This window comes from Ochlerotatus camptorhynchus, unplaced genomic scaffold, assembly GCF_037179485.1.
Source record: "Ochlerotatus camptorhynchus isolate MF236.1 unplaced genomic scaffold, CSIRO-AGI_Acam_v1.1 ptg000004l, whole genome shotgun sequence".
Taxonomy (NCBI): Eukaryota; Metazoa; Arthropoda; class Insecta; order Diptera; family Culicidae; genus Ochlerotatus; species Ochlerotatus camptorhynchus.
This window is the reverse complement of record NW_027040496.1, coordinates 1239750-1262519: the sequence shown is the minus strand read 5'-3', so window position 1 is coordinate 1262519 and position 22770 is coordinate 1239750. Positions and strand designations below refer to the sequence as shown.

Here is a 22770-nt window from a genome sequence, read left to right as displayed (position 1 = left end):
ATTGTTGATCTGCTCTGGAACATCTGGAACATCTGGAAGTGGCTGGGACTTCGTTGATCAGCGGAACGCTTCTTCACGAAATCATTATTCTTCTTCTTCTTCTTCCTCTTCTTCTTCTGGGGTTTCTTCGCTTCAGCACTGTTCCCACTCTTAACAAGGGAATCACTAGCGTGACGGTAAGGCTCTCATAATGTGGGCCAGAGTTCCGTGTCCGGGGAGTGGTACCGTTCGTGTATACACTGTTCTTCTTTAGTGGTCATCAAGCGAGCTGCACCACCATTTGTGAGACGGACAGTCACAGTCTTTACACAATACCACTATTTTCACTGTCCGCTCGACCACTGTACATTGTTCACATCAACTGCAGTTTTTTTTAAATGTTCACCACTAGCTCGCTTGACCTATTCGTGCGTTAACGGTCAATGCGGTATAACGCGGCTAAGACTAACGTCTTACATTTGGGGTGCACTTTCTTAGCCGTTCGTGGTGATTTCCACAATTGACCCGCACTAATTAATTTTTTTTAAAGCTTTTAAGTTGTGTGGTATTATCGCTGTTTTTTTATTACTTTAATTTGTAAGTTTTAAGATTTAGATTTTCAATTTTAATCTATACTTAAGCGCAAACTTACGCGGAACTACTACGGTTAGTTTTTGACGTCCTAACTCGCACAACCGTCACTTGTCTTCACTCCGCCGGACAAATAAAATACAAAAGAGGCCTGACTCTATTCGACCGCCCCTTTTTATAGCAGTCGATGAGTCAGCGCAATTGAAGCGACCCCATCATGATTATCATCACTACACACACAAAGATGACGACGATGACGATGAATCGCGATGATGAACGAATGATGACAGGAGCGATGACGGAACGATGACGGAACGATGACAGGCGTGATGACGGTACGAAAACTTACACACTAAAATGGTTTCGGTTGGTATCATAAACAAACTACTTATTTACTCCGACAAAGTGGCTGCATGCATAGCCTTAACAAATTCAAAATTCCTAACACTTGCTTCCGCGAATAAATAAATAAATATGAAAAATATTGAATAAATAAATAAATAAGTAAATAAATAAATAAATAAATAAATATATAAATAAATAAATAAATAAATAAAAAAAACTAATATTTACAGCCGGAGTAATAACAAAAATCAAAACAAATATTTTGATACACGAGATACCAACCAGGAAGTCTACAATTAACTGATTTTTTTTCAGAGGTCTGAAGGACCTCCATCTAAGCCTCTGGTAACTGGTCTAGCCACGGTCACCGTCTGAGTGGGCATTACATGTGCCATCTTTTAAGTATACAGTTAATTATACACACCCTTAAACTACAAAATGAAAAATAAACGTCACTCAAACACTATACAAAGCGGAGACAGACATTTATTTGACATTCGAGCGCCAGAGAAATCTTAGACGACACAAAACATAAATATTTACAATTTTTCAGTGTGTCTAAACCTCCAACTGGCCTTTCCACCAAACAATTTATTGTGACCCGAAAGTCGTCGGTCACAATCTTCCCGGAGTCGGGGTAAAAAAACGAAGTTTTTTTTCTGTCAAAATCGGGACGATTTTTTGGATCATCAAACAATTCGTTGCTCTGATAACGAAAATGTCATTGTCGAGATTGTTCTGTAGTGCGTCAGAAAAAACCGCGATTGTAGCCACCGTCACAGTTGTTGAGTTCAATTACAAATCATTAATTTTCACCTCAACCTTTTGGGTTGATTTTAAATTATTTCTTTAGAGACCAAACTGCTTTCTTCGTCTCTTTCCATATCTACTGTCACAAAAATCATCTTGGACAACAAAACTCTTACCATACTACCTCATTCATGCTTATTCATTCATACAAATACATTCAGAATCCCCCGCATTCATAATTCCATTCATTCACTCAATTTTACAAACTAATTGCCTTATTAATGCTAGTTGGTTTTGAGCTTTTTTGGTATATCTAGAATTTACGAATACGTGTAGGGCGCCCTATAACTAATTTATCATAATATTACTCTCCTAGGATAGAGTGACTATGATCTTTAGTTAAATTAAAGTTGAATGTACTCACTCAGTTCACATTTCATTAAACTCTCTTGCTTTTGCAAGTGAAAAAGATTGAAATTGCGTTGAATGACGTAATTCTAATTTAGAGTGCATTCATTCGGAAATCCGACATGAATGTGGCTGCGTGCGTTCATTTTGACACACCCCTACACTCTGGGTGCTGTCATTGAACATCTGTCAATGAACTCGTAAACGTGATGACGGCAACAACAAAACGTAGAAAACTGATGACGGACTGGAACATGCTGCTGCAAATTATGTGATTTTACTGGTAAGTATGTTGCTAATCCCATAAGTTTTGTTATATTTTTAGGAAAACCTTTCGGAAAAACGATGATGATCCAATATGCGACGGAATATTCGTTATCTAGGCTTGAAGATTACGTGGACATTCATTTAGTACTGACTGTGTTGTTTATATGTATGCCTACGATGACGAAATAAACCTGTGTTGAAAGCGGCAATAGTGTTTGATGTTTGGCTAGAGGCAACGAAAAGTGATGAGATCCTGGGGCAATTATCCGGGTTTTAAATGAACGGCTGGCCATATACCAAGACGTTTTCCGGTCAAATCCTCCAGCTCATACGACGATGAACCAATCTTCTTCATGACGCGACAAGGAAGGAATTGTGGACCATATTTCGCATTATATTTCTCTGCGGCATTGGATAGCTTCATGTTCTTCCTGTAAACAAGTTGACCATCTACAAACGACTTTGCGAACTGGCGATGACGAAGATTATAGTGATCACGAGATGTTTGATGTGCTTTTTCGAGGTTTTTGGAAACCAGTTCGTAAATCCTGGTGAACATTTGCTTCCTTCGTTCGTTGGACTGTTCTGCAGTTAGATTTTCATCGTGACGTGCAAGCTTGTGATCTGCTCCAGTCTCCGAAAGTTCGTGACCGTGCGTGATGAAATAAGGTGTGAACCCTATGGACGAATGCATACTTGTGTTCAAGAGCATTTCAATCTCAGCAGTGCGGGTATCCCACAGACGTTGGTCCTCTTTTACGTAAGTGCGGATAGCTGTGTTAATTGTCCGATTGACTCGTTCCACGGGATTCGCTTGGGAATGATACCGGGAATTGAGCCAGTGCGTGATATTGAACTGCTTCAGCAACTCCTTAAATTCTTTGGACACAAAGCAACTGCCGTTGTCTGTGATGATGACTTCGGGTGCAGAGTTTCTGAGGATCCATTGCTCCTTTAGAATGGTACAAAGACTCGAACTGCTAATGCTGCGGACTGGTTGGATCATAACCCACTTGGAAAAATAGTCCGCGACGACCAAAATATGTTGGTTTCCTCGACGGCTTCGTGGCAGTGGACCTATATAGTCTGCGGATATGATCTGCCAGGGACGATTAGCAATCCTCATGTTACCCATTTCAGGAGTTACCGGTATCGATGATGGTTTTACCTCTTTACAGGTGCTGCATTTCTGAACGTACTGCCGGATTTCACCTGCCATCTTTGGCCAATAGTAACGCTGCCGGATTCGAGCTATCGTTCGCTCGTACCCTGGATGAAAACACGAATCGTGACAATCGTTCAGTATGCCGTGTTTCTCCGAGGATTGTGGAACAATTTTCCATTCAAATCGGGAATCACAAGGATTATCAGGAACCGAGATGAACTTGTATAAACGATTATGTTCCACCTTGAAATCAACATAATCATCTGGCTGACTCAACACCTTGTTAACCATAGTGGAGTACCAGGATGAATCTGCAGAATCAACAACGAGTGCAATGCTTCTTGATAACGCATCTGCAACGACGTTATCTTTGCCTTTGCGGTGTATTACGGTCATATCGAATTGTTGTAGGTCCAATGACCAACGGCTGCATCTTGATCCTACCTTCCATTTAGTTTTCAAGATGTGAGTCAGCGCAGATGAATCTGTGATCAGGGTAAAATGGTACCCTTCGATATATCCGCGAAAAGCATCAATCGCAAGAATAGCGGCTAGTGCCTCCTTCTCAGCAGCGTGATAATTTTTCTGTGGTGTAGTGAGCTTATGCGAAAAGTAAGCAATTACTCGTTCACCTTCATCATGTTGCTGGGTCAACACTCCCGCTACCGCGACGTCACTCGCGTCGGTTTGAATTACAAATTCACGATCGAAATCTGGACTACCCAGTATCGGAGAGGAAATCAAAAGTTCCTTGATTTTACAGAAAGAGTTTTCAGCGAACTCATTCCACTTAATAACCTTCGATTTCGTTTTCAGGAGATCACTAAGAGGTGCGGTTACGCCACTGAATTCTGCAATGAATCGTCGGTAATAGTTCACCATTCCTAGGAATCTCCGGAGCTTGGTAATGGTGGTGGGCCTCTCATACTCTACGATGGGACGTATTTTATCTGGATTAGTTCGCAGACCGTTGGTGCTCAACAGATATCCTAGAAATGGGACCTCTGAAACAACGAAGCGAGACTTTTCGAGATTTATGCTGAGGTTGGCTTCTCTCAGGCGACGTGCAATGTCAGTGAGGAGCTGTACGTGATGCTCGTACGTTTCTGTAACCACGACGATATCGTCGAGGTACACAAAAACGTACGGTTCCAGTACACCATGTCCAAGAACTGTATCCATCAGTCTAGCCAGAGTGGCTGGACTGTTTATAAGACCAAATGGCATTCGTGTGTACTGAAACAACCCTTTGCCCTGCACACTGAACGCGGTGAATTTCCGGGATTGTGGATCCAACGGAACTTGTAGAAACGCTTCAGAAAGATCAATCGTGGAAAGATATTTAGCTTTTGGAAGTTGACCTAAAATGCGTCCAGGGTGCGGCAAAGGGTAAGCATCGCGCACAGTTCGCTCATTGACCTTGCGCGCGTCCAAACACAACCTTACCTTATTTGGTTTTATAACAGGAACACAGTTTAGGGACCAATCCGAGCAGCTTCTCTCGATGACTCCTATGTCCAACAGTCTCTGTAGCTCGACGGCAACCAGCTCCTGGGTTTTCGGTGACATGACGTAGGGAAACTGACGGACGGGTGGTTGATCTTTCCATTCATCCTTCAATATAATTTTGTGTTGAGCAAGAGGTGTTAAAGTTAAGCTTCCTTCTCGTGCAGGGAGGAACAACTTCTTGACATTCTCGATCACCTGACTTTCCTCATGGGATAATATGGAATCGGATTCGAATTCCTCAACAACGGAAACGACCGTGGTGGGTACATCTTGTCCATTTGAAAGCATAGTGGGTTGGATTGTGAATTTGTTCCAAAAATCCATACCGCAAATACAATTGATGGAAAGATTTTCTACGACCAGAGTAGAAATAATCCGAACTTTTCCGTGGAACTGAAAAGGAAGCTGAGCCTGACCGAGGATCTGAAGTGGGTCTCCACTGGCGGAACGAAGAGATACGCTTTTGGGAGGTTTGTGTAGGCGTTTGTATGTTTGTTTCAGTTTCGAGTAGATATTTTCGCTAATTATCGTGTAGTTACTTCCACTATCGAGTAGCGCGTGGATATGGAAGTCATAGATGTTTACCGATACGTAGGGTCGGTTATCATTTTCGAAGGGGTATGTTATTTGACAAATTTCAGCGGAATCTGCGTACATGTTAGGAGTTGCGTACTCCCAGAAAAGAGGTGGACTGCGCTGAGGGTAAGTTTTTACGCTTTCGGGGTTTGCGGACGGCGGTTTTCGTTCGCAATCGTTCCGTTTTTTATGCAATATGGGCAACAATCATATGGAAAACCACGGAGACCACAATTGCTACAGAATATCCTGCGAGGTTGTCTACACATGGCCATGTGATGCCCAAATCTACCACAATTGTAACAAGTGCCGTGCTGAGGGAGTTTATGGTTGTTGACGACATCTTCCAATGTAAGAGATGGACGTGGTTGTATACCCGATGGACCTGCTGTAGGAGCATTGGTTGACGAATCTTTTGATGTATTTCGCACTTGTGGGTTCTGTTGTTCTGAACGGTTGTTAGAAGTAGGGTTCGATTTCGACATGGAACTTTGTGACGATGAAGGTGGTCCACGATAGTTCCTGGATTGAGGAGGTGGACCTACAAGAGCTGTTTGACCCGAAGACTGGGACCGAACCTGACTGCCTTTTTGCTTTTTCTTTACTTCGGCCTCCTTGTTGTCGTTTACCGCTTGGACTGTCTTTTCAGCTCCGAAAACTTTGTTGTAAGCTGAAAAATTCAAAGCGTCTAATTTCTGACCAGCAGCAACGAGTGTTTCCAAATCAGCGATGGGCAGAAAGGTCATCTGTCGCTTGTAATCCACACGCATATTTTGTTGAAGTATTTGCATCTTCTCGTAATCTGGAATTTGAAAACTCATCGTCCGGAACATCTTCTCCATTTCAAAATAGAACTCGTGAAATGACTCGTACTTTTGTTGACGCCTTTGATAAATTTTCATTTTAATCAAAGCGTCTAAGTCCGGGTGCATGTAAGTTCTACGAAGCTCAAATACCAGGTGCTGCCAGTGCATGAGTCTACCTGTCGAACGTTGGCTCATATACCATTTTAATGCTGAACCAGTGAACAAGTGCACAGCTGATTGGAACAGTTCTCGTTCCGAAACATGCTCTGCTTGTGATAACGCTTCAACGTGCTCCAGAAACTCATTAAGTTTTAGACCTTGATCATCCCCACTGTACTTCACTATATTCCATTTGGAAACCGGCAAAGTATGCCGTGTTTGATACGATTCGAGATACTGAGAGGGTGGATAATGACGATATGGATTTGGATGAGGTGGAAGGGGATTTGGATTTGGGTTTGTCTGTGATCGGTATTCGTTGGGAAGCGGACGTATTGTTGGATTCAGTGGTCGATAATCTAACGATGGTCTGTGATGGAATCTGGAGTTGGGATCTGAACTGCGAAATGGAAAATTGTGTTGATCAGCAAAACTATTGTTCGAAGTAGGTTGATTTTCTAACGAAAATGGTCTTTGATTACGATTGTAAACATCAAAATCTGAATGAACTGGATATTGAGGATGAGGTGGCAAAGCAGATGGTAAGGAGTTAGGAAAGGGATTATGGTAAACTTCTGGATGCTGAGCATGTTCGGAAGAGGTTTGAGTTCCCATGTCCTTTCCTTGTTTGCGTCGAAGTTCACCTTCTAGGTCCATTATCCTGTTTTGCAACGAATGAATCCAATCAAGGTCCTCCTGACTCAAGATGGTGGTTCTGGGTCTGGGATTTGGTAGTGGTTCGTCGTTATTTTCGCTCTGAACATCCCCTGGTTCATCGTTATTTTCTTCTGGAATTTCCGGATCTTGTGGGTTGCACACAGGCTCCAACAGCTCTGCCAATTCTACCAACACATTTTGTAAATGAGAGTGTGGATTTGGTGAATCTTTTGCCGAAGTCAACATCAAAACAATACGAGCACCTACATGTAGCAGACGAGCGGTATAAATTTTCTTCTCATACACACTCTCTATCGTGCGCCATATTTCCTTGATGTCAACAAACTTCTGCTTGCAACTACCTATTTCCAAACTCAAATCACTTATGACAGCTCGTCCGTTTACTCCTACCAATCCTTCTTTTTCGGTTTTGAGGCTTTCTCTCAACCATTTTCGCTTTTGAGATGTATTGAGATTGTTGTCCATCACAACGGAGCGAGATTCCAACTCCCAATCAAGTTCATCTGGATCGAGAAATTCTACTTGCATGCCATAATACCAGTCTAAAATAAGCTCACTAGCTTGATCAAATGTAAGGCGTGCAGAAGCCATTTCAGCTTTTTGGATTTAGAATTATTTAATTCAAAAATAAATCTTGCATTCAATTATTCTAAATTTATAAATAATTTCTAGAATAAATTGTAAATAAATATAATAAATAAATAATTATTTAAATAAATATTTCAGCAAATAAATAAATAATTAAACAAATACTTGTTTTAAACAAATATAATAAATAGCATCTGAATAAATATCACAGGAAACACAAAATAAATTATCACAGTTTAAGTTTCCTTGCTAGACAAATTTAGAAAATAAATATATTTTACCATAATTTGTTTTTAAAAATTTGGAAAAATAAGATAATGTTGTCTATTAATTTAATGTACCAATAGAGTTTTGAAAAACTATGAAGGGCTAGAATGAGCTCTAATTTAATAAAGTGGATCAAACCTCTGATTTGCAATTAAACTCAACAATCATGACAGGAGCATTTACGTGGTTTGTTATCATCATTCGCAACAATTCGCAAATCAATTTTAACGAAATCTTCACAACGAATTAATTTGAAACCACAAAATCGAACTGATGACCACGCGTTTATTGAAATTGATTTTTAATTAATTGAAATTTCTCCGGGAGACCATTAGAAAAAGGGGTTTTCTTCAGGCCATAAAGAAAACCACTTTTTCCGATATTTTGCGTTGGGCGCCAATTGATAGTTATTACTTTGTATGGTTGAGGCATGTAAGAGGTGCTTTACCTACCTTGCCATTCAGGGTCGTATATACAATTGATCTCCAGGAGAAATTGCAATGGTGCAGACTTTCATCCCAATATTGGTGGAAAGGCGGAATTTACAAAAAAGATGGCGGAAAACAAGATTTTCTTTACAAACAAAAATTAGAACATATAATCAGTTGAGGTTTAGAAGGCAAAGACATTTTAATAAATTTTTTAAAGATAAATTATCGAGTGGTTTTGTAGGTTAACCTTTTATTTAAAACCATGCTGTGAGCTCACCGTTGCGGCCGATTGTTGATCTGCTCTGGAACATCTGGAACATCTGGAAGTGGCTGGGACTTCGTTGATCAGCGGAACGCTTCTTCACGAAATCATTATTCTTCTTCTTCTTCTTCCTCTTCTTCTTCTGGGGTTTCTTCGCTTCAGCACTGTTCCCACTCTTAACAAGGGAATCACTAGCGTGACGGTAAGGCTCTCATAATGTGGGCCAGAGTTCCGTGTCCGGGGAGTGGTACCGTTCGTGTATACACTGTTCTTCTTTAGTGGTCATCAAGCGAGCTGCACCACCATTTGTGAGACGGACAGTCACAGTCTTTACACAATACCACTATTTTCACTGTCCGCTCGACCACTGTACATTGTTCACATCAACTGCAGTTTTTTTTAAATGTTCACCACTAGCTCGCTTGACCTATTCGTGCGTTAACGGTCAATGCGGTATAACGCGGCTAAGACTAACGTCTTACATTTGGGGTGCACTTTCTTAGCCGTTCGTGGTGATTTCCACAATTGACCCGCACTAATTAATTTTTTTTAAAGCTTTTAAGTTGTGTGGTATTATCGCTGTTTTTTTATTACTTTAATTTGTAAGTTTTAAGATTTAGATTTTCAATTTTAATCTATACTTAAGCGCCAACTTACGCGGAACTACTACGGTTAGTTTTTGACGTCCTAACTCGCACAACCGTCACTTGTCTTCACTCCGCCGGACAAATAAAATACAAAAGAGGCCTGACTCTATTCGACCGCCCCTTTTTATAGCAGTCGATGAGTCAGCGCAATTGAAGCGACCCCATCATGATTATCATCACTACACACACAAAGATGACGACGATGACGATGAATCGCGATGATGAACGAATGATGACAGGAGCGATGACGGAACGATGACGGAACGATGACAGGCGTGATGACGGTACGAAAACTTACACACTAAAATGGTTTCGGTTGGTATCATAAACAAACTACTTATTTACTCCGACAAAGTGGCTGCATGCATAGCCTTAACAAATTCAAAATTCCTAACACTTGCTTCCGCGAATAAATAAATAAATATGAAAAATATTGAATAAATAAATAAATAAGTAAATAAATAAATAAATAAATAAATATATAAATAAATAAATAAATAAATAAAAAAAACTAATATTTACAGCCGGAGTAATAACAAAAATCAAAACAAATATTTTGATACACGAGATACCAACCAGGAAGTCTACAATTAACTGATTTTTTTTCAGAGGTCTGAAGGACCTCCATCTAAGCCTCTGGTAACTGGTCTAGCCACGGTCACCGTCTGAGTGGGCATTACATGTGCCATCTTTTAAGTATACAGTTAATTATACACACCCTTAAACTACAAAATGAAAAATAAACGTCACTCAAACACTATACAAAGCGGAGACAGACATTTATTTGACATTCGAGCGCCAGAGAAATCTTAGACGACACAAAACATAAATATTTACAATTTTTCAGTGTGTCTAAACCTCCAACTGGCCTTTCCACCAAACAATTTATTGTAACCCGAAAGTCGTCGGTCACAAGCTGCTTAAGCCACAAATGGCCTTTTGTCAGAACTTTTGGTTACTTGGGAAGTTGTCAAACCAATTGTGACGAAGGAGTCGAAGAACACTGAAATTTACATTCTGGTGTATTTGAATCGGCGTCTGCGGCCCATGATCCGTTAACATCATGGCCCAGTACTATTTTGGTCCGATTTGGTGTCAATCCACTACTCGAAAGGCACGGTAGCTTGGTACAAATCATACAAAGTGCAATACGTGCCAAAAGAGATGAATCCTACGAATGGACCGGAGGCCCGGTAATTCGAAACTTGTTGGGCATTTTCCAAGGGATATCTACGGAAACACTTTAAGGTAGCGAATTCAATCGAGGAATTTAAACAAGACTGGACAAAAGTGGTCAAAATTATCGCCAAGGAATCTGTGCTGAAGCTCATGGGCAGCGTCAGATCAAAAGTTTGCTCCTTGGCATACGAATAAAGGAACTGCGGATTATTTTCATCCAATTGAAAGAGAATACTATAGACAACATATATATGAAATAAAAATTTGAGTTCATTAACATAACGTTGTTTTATTTCAATAATAAATTGTATACATTCTGGGACAGCGCATATTTGGGAAACGTAAATAATTTTTATTTAGTAGTTTTGGGTCAAATAAAAAAAAAATAATAAAAAATAACCAGTTAAATCTTGGCATCAATCGAACCAAACATCCTAAATTTTCCAAATAACCAATGTTTTCTTTAACAACCCGAGGTTTTAGAATTTTTGTAATTCCAGAATTTTACCCATGATATTGAATATTTTTCCTAATGCCCAAATCCTGAAAACATTTCTATACTCTACAGAATCTTGATTTTGTTTTAATCTTAAAATTTCCAAGTCCAAGATTTATTGAATCACTGACTTCTAGAGTCCATGTTCAGGTCATAAATCCAAAACAATCCGAACTATTCTCCCGATCATAAGTTTGGAGTCACCCTTTTAAAAACATGGACATGTTTGTGACTTTCATAAATGTATTGTAATTTGTTGGTGCACTGTTAGAAAATCACGCCAAAACTGCGTGAAAAAGTGGCCCATTAATCTATAATTAATGTCCACGAACCATCCACGCGGGGTGCCATTTGGATGAAAATGCATCACACACCGTTTCACCATAGAGGTAACTCTAAGACCACTGGGTCCCGAAGAAAATCGTTATTATTTTTGGCTCACTCAGTACCAGAACAACGGTCCCAAGCAGTCCCAAGCTATTTCACTCACCCCTGCATGTTCTGCATGAATCCACACACCCCTGATGTTATCTGTCAAACTTTCATAGCGAATCAAAACAAACATAGTGTAGTAATAGAATTTCAACTAGAATAGGGTACGTTAATCGTTTGCTTGGGACCAATAGGCTACTAAAGTGGTGAGCCAATTTAAAATCGTTAGTTTCGTATTGATTGTTGGTTTCACTGCCTTTCCAAAGCGCCATTCGTGATTTGTATGCAACAATTGCATACAAGTTATGAGAACGAACATTGATTTCTCTCACACGAATATGGGAAACTCAACATCGCCCAACGGATAACCAACAGGGGGATGCCTCCCAACTCCCAATTCAAGTGTCCCGGCATGGGAGAGCGAGAGAACATCGAACATAAGAACAAACATTGCATTGCACAACATTCAACCGACCCACGTCTATACGGCAGGGCAGCAGCGAGTGAGTAAGCAACGCGACGGCAAGCAACAACCCGTGGGAGGCGATGGTTAATGTTTTGTTTTCCAGCTTCAGTTCTCATCGTTGATTCCAGCGGACAGGTCACACATTAGGTACGTTGTTCAGTCAGTCAGTCGTTCAGTGGCTCAGTTCAGTGTGGGAGAGCGAGCGAACGAACGCGCGTATCCAAAACGTGGTGGTCGTGCTTTGGCTTATTGCGTACGTATGGTATTCCTACCTGATGGTTGACTGGCTGGCTCGCAAGCTGATCCGGTCAAATATAATACCTACATTTACTTACCTGTTGAAGTCTCGTGTGTGCATATGCTTAAGGTGTGCGTGATGGCGGCGCGAGGAACCTGAGCTGCGCCTACCTTTTAACGCGACTTCGCCGTCACTTATTGCCCTGAATAGGAAAGAGCTGCGAAGTCACCAGGGCGCAGAAAGTCGTAAAAGCTGATCTTTGCGAACCTGAAATGCCAGGAAGGTGTCGAAAGGTGGTGAAAATTGTTAGTGGAAATTAGAAAATCGGCCACATGTTCAGGTGAGGTTCACAACTCACTGTGAATTGTGAGCGATCGGAAGAAAACGAGTGCGATTACAAGTGAAGAATATAACCAAAAGTCCAATGTAAGATCAGCAAACCCACATCATTTGGCAGAAAACTTGTTTGCAGCTAACGTGAAGAAAACAATCGAAAGAAGTTAATTTACAGTAAGAGGCATCCGAAAAAAAAACAACTGAAAAACAATCACCATCAAGAGCATCAGCGCCGTCTTGCATCGGTGTGGAAAGTAACCAGCAACGGATGGAAGACTTGCTTGTCATTTCCGCCGTGGATTATCGGGACCGAGAGGCGCATGCAGATCGCAGCATATGAGAAAGTGCTTGTACTAAGAAGAGAACGAACAAAAAGGTGAGAATTACTTCATCCAGTAGATGCACATCAAAAGCGAAAAAAAAAACACGAAACAAAAATAAGTAAAAGACAAAAGCTACAATGTCACACCGTCTTGGGAGCAATCTACTCTCAAGTGAAGATTGGACGTTTAATAGTGTACAGCTGTTATTTGATTGACTGGATTCTTACCTTACCCTGAAGGTATATGAAACAGTAATAGACTGATAGGCTGGTTGGTTGGAGCGGTCATAAATTAAAGAAGAATTTAGGTGATTTCCGTCATACTAAGCACAACCCGCAGTTTAATTTTCTTTATCGAACGGGTTTGAACAATAAATTTGATAGAGAGCCACAAATTGTTGAGATATTGATGAAAATCTAACACTGCTTCTTAATTCCAATTCCGTCATACGGGTTGTAATTCCATCCAAACACATTGAAACGTCATTGGATTCAATTCAACGGTTGACAGCAAAAAAAAAATGTGAACTATTATACCAAACATATGATCTGTTCATATGGAAATCATTGATATATTTAATGTTTTTGGATAGGATATAATGGAAATGGGCGCATATACCAAAGTAGTTCTTCACCCTATCCTCAACCGAAGCGGAAACCATTTTTCCACCTCTGTTCGAGTAATAATCACTGCGACCAATACATTAATCTTTTCTGATATTTCCGTGTCCTTTGTTTAGTGCATGTCGTAGTACCTCATTATTATGAAAAAGTAATGAGGTATTCGTTTTCAACACAGTTAAATCATATATACCGTGGGGGACCGAAATCCGTACAGCATCGAAATCCGTACACCTAATACAAAAAGTAGGCGTTTTGTATGACATGTACGGATTTTGATTCATTTCTTAGGTGTACGGATTTCGGTTCGCCACGGTACTTGATCTTTTCAAAAGAATCCTCATTCAATTGTAATGTTCCGCATCATTCGAAGCGTCCTGAGACCTTTCCAAAGACGCACCCTCTCATCAATCAAAATAGTTTTCATGAGAATCCTATTTCAATTGAGATGTTACGTATCATTTGAAGAGATCTGGGACCTCTCCAAAGACGCGCCCTCCCATCAATCAAAATAAGTCTCACATAAATCCTCATTCAATTCTGATGTTCCGTATCTTTGAAACATTCTGGGCTCTCAAATATGCCACACTTAGAAAAAATTACCGACTTCGATAATTCATTTACTGAATTCTCAACAGCCGAACGATCGGTAATGTTTTCGGTAAACGAAAACATTACCGAAAAATCGAATCAGCAAAATTAGCTGTCAAATTTACCGAATGATTGGTAACGTTTACCGAAAAAATAAGCTTGATTTGTAATCGACTTTACCGGAGAACTGTAATTTTGGAGTCGATATGGAAAATGAAATTTACCGAAAGATCTGTAGTTTTTTAAAAGGTTACCGACTCAACTGTAATTCGCTTGAATATTGTTTCAAGGTATTTTCTTGGTTTTATCAATTAAATTAAATACATTTTTCCTTATTCTTTATTTTATTTTATTATTACGGATATGTTTTATGTAAATCTAAAAACCCAAAACTTACTCGTAGCGCTGGCGGTCACTGCAATCCATGCAAATATTTTTTTTTTTTTTTATCTAGTTCGTTTATTTGGAAGGCTCAATCGCGTTAGCTTTACGGAGCCGATAATTCATTGTTCACTGTGTGTAACAAAATTCACTTAATTCTATGTCTAGTAGGAGTTGGGCCGATTACTCGCGGCTTACTCGAGGTTAGAAGGGTACATTTTCGAAGGATAGGATCAGGGGAGGAGCTTGGGGTAGGGTTCCGTTGTCTCATCAGAGCGTTGTCGCCAGTATGAACGGTAGTGCTGTTCTAGCTTCGTCCGGAGTTCGACCGGCTATGGTGGGTGACCAGTGGGCGACGATGAGACTCATCGAGACGGGGGGACAAGACAAACAAAAACTAATAAAGTGAGACAAAAGACAAAAGGAATTAAATTCTTATACTAGACATTTGAAGAAAAACATAAACGGACTGCATATAGCAGAGATCACGGGTTGCCAACACGTCTCTGATAGGAACATAGGGTTGTCTTCCTTGGGCCTCGAGGGTATTCAAAAGTCGCTCTCTGGCGGCGTCATTATCCGTACATTGCCAAACTGCGTGTTCGATGTCATCGTAACCGTTTCCACACCGACAGATGTTGCTGTCCACGAGGTTTATTCTATTGAGATGAGCATCTAGCGAGTAGTGGTTGGACATAAGTCTACTCATCACGCGAATGAAGTCACGACTTAAGCCCAAGCCTTTAAACCACGCTCTCGAAGAAACATTAGGAATAATTGAATGTAACCACCGTCCAAGATTTCCAGTGTCCCAATCGGTTTGCCAACTCGAAAAGGTACTCTGACGCACTAAATGGTAAAATTCATCGTGTGAAATTTGCCTGTCATACAATTCGCCTTCCTGCGCGCCCACCTTTGCGAGAGAGTCCGCCTTCTCATTGCCTGGGATTGAGCAATGTGAGGGGACCCATACAAAGGTAATCATATATGATCTTTCGACCAGCACACACATCTGCTCCCTTACCTTTGAAAGGAAATAAGATGAGTGCCTACCTTGTTTCATCGACCGAATAGCCTCAATCGAACTGAGACTATCCGTGAAGATGAAGTAATGGTCTGCGGGCATGTTGGAAATCATCCCCAATGCGAAGTTGATTGCTGCCAGCTCAGCAACAAAAACGGAACAAGGTTCCTGAAGTTTGCGGAAGGCGCTAGAGTTTTCATTGAAGACACCGAAGCCAGTGGATCCATTGAGACGGGACCCGTCTGTAAAATATCTTTTCATGCAATTGACTTGTTGGTACTTTTCAGTAAAAATACGTGGGATAATAATAGGTCGAAGTTGATCGGGAATCCCATGAGTTGCTTGTTTCATGGTCAGATCATATTCAATTGAGGAACTGCGATTGGTGAAGTGAACACGGTCTGGAGTATAACAAGGAAGACACATATCTGATGATATGTAGTGGTGATAGATTCTCATAAATCGAGATTGTGTGTTCAGCCCAAGAATTTCTTCAAAATTAGCAATTATAAGTGTGTTCGTCACTCCGCATTTGATTAGTATTCTGAGAGAGAGCTCCCAGAAACGGTTCTGGAGGGGTGTTACTCCTGCCAGAACCTCGAGACTCATGTTATGCGTTGAGTGCATACAGCCAAGAGCAATACGCAGACAACGATATTGAATTCGTTCCAATTTTATTAGGTGACATTTTCTTGCCGAGAGAAAGCAGAAAGAGCCGTACTCTAGAACAGAGAGAATAGTTGTTTTATAAAGCGTTATGAGGTCTCCCGGATGAGCACCCCACCATGTGCCGCAAATTGAACGGAGAAAGTTGATCCTCTGCTGACATTTTTGCTTCAAATACGTAATATGGACATTCCAAGTGCACTTTGAATCAAACCAGACCCCAAGGTACTTGAAAGACAATGATTGGGTAATGTTTCTGCCCAAAAGATTAAGCTGCATTTGGGCTGGGTACCGCTTTCGAGTAAACACTACCAGTTCAGTTTTCTGCGGCGAGAATTCAATCCCTAGATTCATAGCCCAAGAAGACAAGTTATCTAAGGAATTTTGCAATGGTCCTTGCAAGTCCACGGCATGTGGACCTCTTACGGAAACCACACCGTCATCTGCAAGTTGTCTTAGCGTGCATTGTTCTGCCAAACAGTTGTCGATATCTTTGACATAAAAGTTATAAAGAAGAGGGCTGAGACATGAGCCTTGGGGCAGGCCCATGTAACTAATTCTGGAAGTTGTCAGTTTTCCAAGAGAAAAGTTCATTTGCTTTTCTGACAACAAATTGTACAAGAAATTATTTAAAATTCCAGAAAGTCCACATCTGTGCAGATTGTCTGACAGAATTTCAATGAAAACTGAATCAAAAGCCCCCTTAATGTCCAAGAATACTGAAGCCAATTGCTCCTTGTGTGCAAAGGCCAGTTGAATATCTGTGGAAAGCAGCGCTAGACAATCGTTCGTTCCTTTGCTCTTGCGGAACCCAAACTGTGTATTTGATAGCAAATTATTTGTTTCGACCCACTGATCGAGTCTCCGAAGGATCATTTTCTCCAACAATTTCCTAATGCACGAAAGCATGGCAATCGGACGGTATGAGTTATGGTCAGACGCTGATTTGCCAGGTTTTTTAATGGCTATTACTTTGACCTGTCTCCATTCAGGCGGTACAATGTTGTTTTCTAGCAAGGAATTGAATAAATCTAGCAAGCGTCTTTTAGCGATATCTGGGAGATTTTTCAGAAGATTGAATTTAATCATATCGCTTCCCGGTGAGGAGTTGTTCGATGAAAGAAGAGCCATAGAGAAATCCAGCATTGAGAATGGTCTATCCAGAGAGCCGCCGCTAGGAGACGCTTCTCGAAGAATATGTTGTGCTGGAACTGAGTCCGGACAGACCTTTTTAGCGAAATCGAATATCCATCGGTTGGAGTATTCTTCACTCTCATTGAAAGATGAGCGGTTACGCATGTTGCGAGCCACCCTCCACAAGGTGTTCATTGAGGTTTCTCGTGAGAGTCCCTCGACGAAATTGCGCCAATAACCGCGTTTTTTTGCTTTGATTAATTGTTTCAGCTTTGTCTCAAGCTTTGAATATTCCTCGAAGTAAGTGGAGGTTTTGTGTCTACGAAAAGCTTTGAAAGCATCAGATTTTTCTACATACAATTTTGTGCATTCTTCGTCCCAACCAGGTGTGGCTGGTCTCCTTTTAAAGGGTGCACTTGGAACTTTTCTTTTTTGTGCTTCCAGTGAGCTTTTGTAAATCAAATCGGCTAGGAATCGATATTCTTCCAATGGTGGAAGCGCATCTATTGATTCGACACCGATTGTCACCGCCGTTGCATATTTCTGCCAGTCGATGTTCCTTGTAAGATCAAATGGAACCCGAGATGGTTCTGCAGAGTGAGGGCCACACTTTATTGAAATGATGATTGGCAAATGATCGCTACCATGGGGATCATTGATAACCTTCCACTGACAATCCAATGATAGCGATCTTGAACACAAAGATAGGTCGAGTCGGCTTTCTCGAGCCGGAGGTTTTGCTATACGTGTCGCTTCACCAGTGTTCAAAATAGTCAAATTGAAATCGTCACATAAATCGTAAAAAATAGCCGCTCTATTGTCGTCATATAGATCGCCCCACCCAGTACCATGGGAGTTCATATCACCCAGAATTAATACTGGGGATGGAAGAATCGAAACTAGATTCCAGAGTTGACTACGGCTAATGGAGGTTCTTGGTGGAACGTATACTGAAGCTATGCAAAGATCTTTGTTCTTCACATTTATTTGGCAAGCGACGATTTCGACGCCTGATAGAGCAGGAAGGGAAATTTTGTAGAAAGGGTAGCACTTTTTGATCCCTAAAAGTACTCCTCCATAAGAATCGTCTCTATCCAGGCGTATAATGTTAAAATCGTGGAAGTTGAGTTCTTTATCGGAAGAAAGCCATGTTTCACAGAGAGCAAATATATCACAATCAGAATTGTGAAGTAAAAATTTGAACGAGTCTAGTTTAGGCACTAGACTACGGCAGTTCCACTGTAGCACAGTGATCATATCTTCAACCTCGTTCGACGAATTATCCATCGAAAGATATGATTGATGCAAGGAGGGGCCATGAAACAGTCAATTGCTTAAGATATGATTCTAACGTTGGAAGCAAGGCAGAAACTAAGCTTCTTAGAGGGTCTTGTATGTTGAACATGTTTAATATGAATTCCACAATGTCCGAAAAAGCTAGCAAACCTCGTTCGGACTTGGATTTCTTTTGAGAAGTTTGAGGAGCAGCTTTTTTATATTTTTTATCTTTGTTGGGCAATGGCGGAAAATTCTTGCTGCATCCAGGGATTGGATCAACAGGAGCCTTCGGTTTTGTTTTTTCATCCCCATTACCCTGGGAATTTGGCAATCGTCTGGAGGTGACTTTAGTTTTCTTACGGCGCACTTTCGGGGAGGGGCATTTTCTTTTTGAGGAACCGTCTATTTTTGAAGGTGCGTGTACCACCGTAGAATCACCTTCATCGGATGAGTCAGAGTCCGATTCTTCAACTGACAAAACCGAAAATTGGTTTGCATCTTGGACGGCTGATGCAGCCTTCAACATTTGAGCATATGTCTGCTTGGAGCGTCCAGAGATTGAACGCTGCACTTTATCGGAGTGCTGTTTGTACATCGGGCACTCCTGCAAGGGGTGAGGATTCTCGCCACAGTACGCGCATTTTACTGATTCTTTGTGGCAAGAATCCTCTTTGTGGTTTTCACCACATTTGCCACAACGAGTTTTGTTGCCGCAATGGCTGGCCGAGTGTCCCAGCCTTTTGCAGTTGGTACAATTATATACCCTCTGTACAAACAGTCGCACCGGAAAAAAAGCACCATCAATTTTAACAAAGTTTGGGAGAACTGAACCTGCGAAAGTCACCCGGAACGAGTCTGAATGTTTATAAACTTTTTTACCGTCTAGCAAAGATGCTGAATGCAGTTGCCTTACATCCAGTATCTTTACTAGCGCGGTAGCGAATGTCGAGTTTTTAAAAGTTCCCGAGGCATGTTTCAAGTCCTCGACAGTCAGACTCGCGTCGGAGACCACGCCTTCTATCTCCACATCTCGAGAAGGGATGTAGATGTTGTACTCAACACTAAACAACTCGTGATCAGCAATTTTATTTGCCACATCATAAGTCGGTGCTTCTACACGCAGTTTGTTGAATCTTTCTTTGTGTACCAAGATTCCCGGATACTTACGCAGCAAATCTCTCGTTATGTCGAGAGTTTTCAAAGGTTTATTTTTGGGCCGAAAAAAGACAACCCATGGTCCTTTCGAAGACGGTTCATAGTATCTGGTTCGCGTAACGTAGGCATCGGAAGATGCCATAAGTGTTGCGCAAAAGCGGTGCGCAACCACTTAAGAAGGAAAAAAAAAATAAAACCTTCACTAATTAATTAATTTTAATTACTAGTAATTAATTTTTTTGCCCGACGTACGAACAAATCAAAAAGAAAAAAAAAATCGAAAAGAAAAAAAAAAAAAAAAAAACTTATATCTACTTGCAAAAAGTTGTCTCACTATGACCCATACTCCCCTACCAGGGGTGAGAGACAGAGTCACGCGCCACGAGGCAAAACTAAACTACAATAGGGAGGCAATGGACTTGCAAAATGTATTGTCTAATACTTATGCCGGTTGTAAACAACCTATCAGCCGTTGCAGCTAGATGGTCCGTTTGCTGCTGCTGGTGGTGATGATTGGTGTTGGTGGGTCGGCACGATGATGAAAAAATGACTTGACGACCGGATGGATTACCGGGGTGGATTAAAGCTGGATGGCAACTCCAAGGGGCTCGGCCCATGGAATTCCACTTCCTCTGTTGCACACTGGTCACTTGGGGCACCCAATGGGGGGATGAAAAAACCGCTCGGGCGGAAAAAACACCGAAAAAAACTAGATGCCGCGCGACTGAGACCGGGACGTTGTTAACCGACTGAGTGCTCAACTAGGAATGATGCATGCAAATATTTGGCTCCAGTTGTGGTCAATGCGAGGGTCAATGTATTAAAGTTGAAAATTGCTGCCGGTATGAAATTTCTCTTTTTTTTTATGTTGTCATTGATATGTCGGTGCAGTCCGGTAACATAGCCTGGAACTTGCAACCGACAGAAAAAAAAAACACAAGCAACAACATCGGCCATCTGTAACAATGGGTGTTTATTTAGATAACGAAATATCATTACTTACGGAAAATATCTACGATTCGCTCATCTTTTGGCGTTGCAGCTGGTCCATAAAAGCCTCCATCATTTCACTTTTTGTTTTTCATGACAGTATCCACTTACAAACTTTTTTTTTAAAGGTCGAAAACACATTACGGCGGATTTGACGTTTCTCGCTGTGAAAGCTACCGAACTCGTTAATGGAACGCTTTGTTTACCGAAACTTCAGTAAAATATTTCACCGAAGTCAGTGATGAAGCTGATTTACAGATCTGCCGGTAATTTTTTTTTTTTTTACGTTTTCGTCGAATTTAAATGAAATCACCGAAATTCGGTAATTTTATTTACAGTTTTCAGCAATAGGGTTAACTACCCCATTTCCGGCCTATTAAGCACAACCCACACTTAGTCTTTCTTAATCTTGCGCAGTTTAGCACCAAACGGAATGTTATTATTACTAATGGTTTACTTATTTACTTTTCCGTACGTACCGTAAGATTTGATAAAGAGAAACCAATCGTTGAGATATAGTCAAAAGTCTAACACTACTTCTTGACGCCAAACTCGGCCTACGGATTCTAAACTCGGCCTAACGCATTGAAACGCCAATGAATTCACTTCGGCCTATCGGATGAAGATAAAAATTGATTCGGTCGGAGCGCTTCTTTTGTTTTTGTGAATAATGGGTGCAAACCTTCAAATAACGCGTTCTCATTGACTTTGTTTGGTAGCTTATTAACTAAAGTATCGTACCAAACGCAAAATTGACATGTTAACTCTGAAATCATGGATTTATTTGAAGTTTTCTGCTCGATAGGCCCAAAATGGGCGATTAGGCCGAAGTAGTTCTCTACCCTAGAGCGAGAAAATACCGAAACATCCATAATTTTTAGGATTACCGATCTAAGACGGTAATTTTTTTACCGAACTCAAGGTCCCTGTTTAAGTGTGTGCGGCTTCTCAGCAATCGAAATAAGTCTTCTTAGTGAGAAAAACAAGCAATGATACTGATATTTGATCATGCATCGGAACCCTGGTCAGACCCTTTTCTTGCTTCTAATCTCAAAACCGAAGTTGACAACCGTCAACAAGAAGAGCTTTTGACCCGAGTTCAATGTTGTAGATCTTACATCCCGTAACGTACGGGACTACCAAAACTACCGAGACCGTTTGAACAGGTTTTAATAATTACCCAAGTAACCAACAAGTCCGTTCACAGAAAGATAAGGACCATTTCACATAACATATGTGGAACTGCATGCAAAATAACTTTCTAAAAGTTGACCCCTTTTTTGTGTTGCCTCAGTGGTATAACTGGTATAGTTGGCCATCGTCGTGATATCGACACTGTGCGTTCATAAGGACCAATGTCGAAAACGTAAACAATGGCTTCTTTCGTATATTTCTTGTAGTTCGAAGTCATTCCATGTAAGCCACCAATTCCATCGGATAGGGGGAGTCTCCCTCTACACAGTTTACGTTTAGTTGACTTGTGTGGTTTTTCATTCTCGGGAAATTCGCAGAAAAAATTTACGTTTGCGACATTAGCTCTTATGAAAGAAAAGCAGAAGCTTGATAGTATCTTATGCGATTTTCATAGGAGTGAAAAGGTAAGGAAATGTCCACCAGGTTTCACGCACAGACTGACGATTGCGGATGGGATTTTACCATAAGAGTAAAGAGATTTATAGTGAAGGCGAATTGTATATTGTCAGGGTAATGCGCGATGTCAATCATACAAGGTCTGCCCCAACTGACTTGGGCTGTGTTCCATTTGGTGAATTTTCACTTAAATTTGACACTTCGAAAATAAATTAAGATGTTCGAAAATCCCTCCGTTGTTGATCGGCCGATTTTCGAGAAGGTGTGCGTCAAAATTGATTCCTTGTCTGTTAGAGATAAGTCTGGTACAATAGCAGGTTTATTTGAAAATTTTCCATCTGTCAAATTTAAGTAAAAATTCGCCAAATGGAACACAGCCTTGGTATTACACAGTTGAATGTGGAAAGTGGTATTCGTATTTCACCTAAGAGTTCGACAGTGAG

General features: G+C 40.8%; 2 protein-coding genes across 2 annotated transcripts in view; both read left to right on the top strand.

Annotated features, from left to right (window-relative positions):
* Positions 1-22770, top strand: part of LOC135714370 (8-oxo-dGDP phosphatase NUDT18-like) — a 249672-nt gene that overhangs the window by 81493 nt on the left and 145409 nt on the right. The window lies entirely within an intron of this gene.
* LOC135714277 (phospholipase A2 inhibitor) overlaps positions 12142-22770 on the top strand; it is a 92322-nt gene continuing 81693 nt past the window's right edge. The window contains exon 1 of the mRNA XM_065237647.1: positions 12142-12951. The gene's annotated coding sequence lies outside the window, so the exon portion shown is untranslated. The remainder of the gene's footprint in view (positions 12952-22770) is intronic.